Source organism: Fukomys damarensis, unplaced genomic scaffold (assembly GCF_012274545.1).
Source record: "Fukomys damarensis isolate Sample0158 unplaced genomic scaffold, DMR_v1.0_HiC HiC_scaffold_18, whole genome shotgun sequence".
In the NCBI taxonomy this organism is placed as follows: Eukaryota; Metazoa; Chordata; class Mammalia; order Rodentia; family Bathyergidae; genus Fukomys; species Fukomys damarensis.
Genome location: NW_022900930.1, coordinates 21527392 through 21533159, shown reverse-complemented (window position 1 = coordinate 21533159; position 5768 = coordinate 21527392). Strand labels below are relative to the sequence as shown.

The 5768-nt window shown below is 37.3% G+C and overlaps 1 pseudogene; it reads left to right on the top strand.

The window, feature by feature from the left end:
• Positions 1–6: 6 nt before the first annotated feature.
• Positions 7–5561, top strand: LOC104859229 (annotated as a pseudogene).
• Positions 5562–5768: the final 207 nt, after the last annotated feature.

The following is a 5768-nucleotide window of genomic DNA, read 5'->3' as shown; positions in this document are numbered from 1 at the left end:
CACGCACGCACGAACGCGTAAGCGCGCTCCCGCAACCCCCCTCGCGGTTCCCCGCGTCTCAGGCGCGCGCGAATCCCGAGAGCCGAGCGGGGAACTTCCGGGGGCGGAGCTAGTGGATAGGGAAGGCGGGGACGCCCGAGCCGGAAGTGTGTGATGATCTCCAGTCCTAGGCTTCAGGGGGCGAGGTACTGAGCGGCAGTGGGCTCCAGCTTTGCACTGTAGAGCAGCGTTAGACGCGTGAGAAAGGAAGACTTCAGGGCATCTGTTGCCCAGGGCATGGCTGATGTATTTCTGCCTCTTCCTACTTATCGTGCAGTAGGATGAGTAGTTTGAGTTTTAGATATTAGATATTAGATAATTTGATAGAGAAGGTTATCTTTGATTTGTTACCACAACCGCAATAATGAAAACAAAGGGCTTTTATGTGGCTTTTATATCATCAAAGTTCATTTGAGACTGTGCCGTGTTCGTAGCCTTCTGTGCCCCAAGAGCTGCTAACACATTAGGAAGTCCTCTTTCTTTTTTTAAAAGAAAAAGCAGCTTCATTTATTGAAGATGATGGGAAGACATAACCGGAGCAGGTCCGTGGAAGCAGAAAGGTGGTATGGACAGAAAAGTGCCAGAATGACAGGAAAGTAATAGCACGGTACACATAAAAATCGGGTTTTCCACTTTTAACGGAAGTGCAGCCTGGCCTGGGTGTTTCTCACTGGTCTGTAGGTAAGATTGACAGAAATAATTGACAGGGTGCTGAATCTTCTCAGGGGTTTTCAATGAGCATGTAGGTCCCAGAATTCACTCTGATTAAATTGCAAAGGAAAAGCAATCCATGTTTATGAACCTTTAAGGAAGGGTTACTGAAGTTTGGGCAAAGAGACTTAACATGTATGTGCTCTTGCCTAAAGCTTCAGAAATTTCCAAGGTCTTTGCTATTTTATTTTTATTTTTAATAAATTTTATTTTATTCCATTCCCTCCTCCAGCCCCCTCTCCTCCCTATGTACTAAAACTTTGTTTCAATTTTTTCCTTCTATTTTTAGAAAGTCTTCTTTCTACTGGTATAGGAGATGTAGTTAAAATAAAAGAAAAATGATCTCTGCTGAATAAATTGAAGGCCTTAATTTTACATTGGACTCTGAGGCACACTGTAGGGTTGGTGGAATAATGTTATGCCAAAAGTGCCCACCTCCTAATCCAGGAACACGTGAATACTGTTATGTTGCCTTCTTTGGCAAAGGAGAATTTTTCAGATGTGATTAGGATCTAAATGGGAAGATTAAACCTGGATTTACAGTGGCCACAATACAACCACAAGAGTCCCTAAGAGGGAACTTCCCTAAGAAGTTCATTGAAGAAGATTTGAGGAAGAGATGATGATACAAGGAATGCAAGCAGCCTTGGAAGGCTGAAACCGGAGGAAATGGTCTTGAACTCACAGCGATCCTCCTGCCTCAGCCTCCCAAGTGCTGGGATTATAGGCATCCAGGGATACGTTTTTACCCTGTGGTCAAAAGTTTGCTATTCAAAGAACCTGAGTAGATATATTCCTCCAAAGAAGATAGACAAATGTGGGCTGGGGATTTAACTGAGTGGTACCGTGCCTGCCTTGCAAGTGCAGGGTCCTGAGTTCAATTCCCCATACCACAAAAAACAGAAAACAAAACAAAAGATACACAAATGTGATCCAGAAGTTCTGCTGTAGGATATATATACTCAAAATAATTGAAAACAGCATCTCAAATATATCTATACAACTTCCCTCATAATAGCACTATTCACAATTGCCAAAAGGTAGAAACAACCCAAATGTCCATCAACAGATGGATAAAATAATACACACAATGGAATATTATTGAAGCATAAAAAGAATGAAATTTTGATATATGCTATAATATGGAATAAACCTAATGACAGAGGAAGTAAAAGAAGCTAAACACAAAAGCACTAATATTGTATGAGTCCCTGTGCATGAGATTGCCTAGAATAGATTCATAGAAATAAAGCAGAACGATGGTTCCCAGGTTTTGAGGAGAGAAGAGAATGTGGAGTTGTTTGATGGGTGCAGAGTTTAGGTACAGATTGATGGAAAAATTTCTGGGTAGTGGTGATAGTTCTATAACAAAATGAATGTACCTTATGCTCCTGAACTATAAATGTAAAGGTGGTTCAAATAGTAAATGTTATATTGTATATATTTTACAATTGAAAATTAAAACATTTTTAAGGTTTTAGATCTTAAAATGATTTTGACTCTTTTTCGGTGCTATGCATTTGTCATCTCTAGTGTCTTTGTCTTTCAAACTGCTATCTCAGAATTCTAAAGACTTAGTGACTATTTTTTGCTACTAGGGATCAAACTTGGGATGTTGCGCTTGCAAGGCAGACAGCGGCACCACTGAGCTACATCCCTGTCCTGACTTAGTGACTTGAGCAATAGATATTTATGTGTATAGTTCTGGAAGCTGTGAAACCCAAGATCAAGGTGTTAGCATAGAAGGTGTTTGGTGAGGGACTGTTTCCTGATTCAGAGATGGTTTCTTTATTCATATGTGTCCTTACATGGTCCAAAGGGGCAAAGTATCTCCCTCAGGTTTCTTATATGGGCAATGATCCCATTCATGTATGCTGGGCTCTCATGACCTATTCACTTCCAAACAACCTCATCTCATAACACATTGGTAATTACATAGGTTTTGACATAAAATTGTGGACAGCCATAAATGTTCAGGCCATAGTAATCAATGAGTTCTTTTCTCATGACAAATATAGTGAAATAGGTAGATCAGTTCAAAAGTTTATTAGCCAATATGTATTTTAGAGATATTGTCTATTAAGTAGTCACAATTTATTTGCTTCATAATTTGCCAATTGCTAATATTAGATATCAGAATCTAAGTGAGTTTGTAATTTTTTTAGTTGTTTTATTTCTTGAAAATACTATGTTAAAAAAAAGCTAAACTATGTGAATAGGATCTTTATCACCAAATTCTCAATTGGGAAAAATAGTTTTCTGTTATCACCCTTGCCCCTATCTTTACTCAAACTCTTTTCTGTTTCCTTCATAATCTGGAACTTTCATAATCTGTGATCAGATTATGAAGATTACTAGTACCAGAGACAAGAAATGTGAACTTTAACTTATTTGCAGTGATGAATCACTAAATGTGATTTGGGTGAGGGCCAGATGTTCTACCAGAAACTGACTGATACAGTCTGTCAAATTGTGGTAAGTCATTAAACTAATAGAACGAGAAACCCTGGATATGATTTATCCAGGGGACATTAGCAAATGTAATACAAGGAACAACTTTCAGGAACTTGTATGTTTGCATCTCTACAAGTGTCCTCTGAAGAGGCCATGCTAAACCCTTAGAGGATAAGAATGCAGGGAGCAAAGAAAAGCAATTTTATTAGAGGTTCAATAGATCAAGCAGCACCTAACCCATGTGCCAGTGGTCCACAACTTCATTAGTGACTCTGAACAAGAAGAGCAAAACTGCCTAGCTGCCCCCAGGCCACGTTGTTGACTCATAAAATCATGAGTAAGATAGCTATTATGGGAGGAGGGTGCAACAGTAGATTATTAAAACAGTATTTCCCTGAATTTCAGGTCAACACTTAGAGAAATTGAAATTATCCTTGTGATCTAACTTTGTTGATTCTTTATCTTGATACCACCTTAGTTTTCAATAGTTTTCTTTGTAATTGTTTCTCCTTAAAGATTAATACATGGGCTGGAGGACACCAACATGAACAAAGTGAAATCGTTACAGAAGGATAAAGTTCGACGGTTTATGATCGTTACACAATCTAGTGAAAAACTGCAGTAAGTTTTCTCAGAATAACTGGAAGTTAGATGTTGCAACATATAATTTTTTTTCCAAAGTCCTGAACTGTATGTAGGAGAGAATATGAAAGGGTCATTGGACAGGAAGAAGTTAGAACAACTATACAATAGATACAAAGATCCTCAAGATGAAAATAAAATTGGGATAGATGGTATACAGCAATTCTGTGATGAGCTGGCACTTGATCCAGCCAGCATTAGCGTCTTGATCATTGCATGGGAGTTCAGAGCAGCAACACAGTGTGAGTTCTCCAAGCAGGAGTTCATGGATGGCATGGCAGAATTAGGATTTGACAGCATAGAAAAGCTAAAGGCTCAAATACCCAAGATGGAACAAGAATTGAAAGAACCAGGACAATTTAAAGATTTTTACCAGCTTACTTTTAATTTTGCAAAGAATCCAGGACAAATAGGATTAGATCTGAAAATGGTCATTGCCTACTGGAACTTAGTGCTTAATGGAAGATTTAAATTCTTAGACTTATGGAATAAATTTTTGTTGGAACATCTTAAACGACCAATACCAAAAGATACTAGGAATCTTTTAGACTTCAGTACAATAATTGCCTATGACATCTAATTATGATGAAGGAATATGGCCTGTTCTTATTGATGACTTTGTGGAATTTGCACACCCTCAAATTGCTGGGACAAAAAATACAACAGTGTAGCACTAAAAGAATCTTCTAGAATGTACATAGTCTATACAATAAATACGCCAGAAAATTGCACAGTCAATTTCTGCTGGCTGGACTGAACTGAAGATCAATTCTCACTATTTAGACTAAGGGTTGAGACAAAACTTTAAGGATACATTTTGGACCATATCATATTTCATTCTTCTAATGGTGGTTTGGGCTTGTTTTCTAGTCTGGGCCGCTCTAAACATTTATAATTTCAACGTTGTGGACTTCATCTTAATAGCTGTGAACCATCCTAATTTATTCTCCCATAGGTCTTAGAAGCTTTATGGTGATTATTTTGAGGTTTCCATTCTTGCATAAAGCACAATGCTGTCTTCACCAGAAAACAGTTTGGCATAAGAATTAAACATAATGAACATCACAAACAATTTATAAAAACTTCTTAAATATATGCTTTGGGCTAGTTGCAAAGACTATGCTGATAGCACTTCCAATGAGAGTGATATATTTAAGTGTATGGGATCTGGAATGGTGTTTCGGTTTGGATGGATTTCTTTTCCTGGCAAATCACATGTATTATTGACATAAGTAGAATATCTGATGAGAGAAATATCAAAACAACCACTGTGAAAAATTTTTAGGGTAACTTGGTGCCTACTTGAAAAATGTATTGTTTTAGAATTCTCAGTTTCAAAAAGTTTTCACAGAAATAGTGTGCACTCCCAGTGTTTGTATGGAATGGTCCTAAAGGACCATGGTCGGTGTAAAGTTTGAGTCCGCTCTTATCTGCATTATGCACCACATAATTGGATTTCATTATGCTTTGAAATGCTCATATGCCTATCAAATAAGTTAAACTCTTTAATCTGTTTTAAGTGTTTTTAACTGCTATACAATACAATATCCTAAATATAGGCATGCTGGTTTATTTTTGTTTTTTTCTTCCTTTTTGGTCATCGTGCTATGGAACACAGAAATTCTCTTAATTTATAGAAGGATAATATGAATTAAATTTTGGAAATGGTTGTGATGAGCCATGAAGTTCAATCTATATAATATAGGTAACTGCTCTTTCAGACAAATCCATTTTTGATGACTTCTTATTTTGTTGAAATTCCTTTAACTCTAATCACTGTGGTTGCCAAATATTTACTTCAGGTGCAAAGATTTTCAAATAAGCATATACTTGATGAAAAATACCAGTGTAGCTATTTTTGTAAATTATTTAGTCTCTGCTGTTTTTGTTTCACCTTAGCTTTGTTTTCACATCAAAGCAGA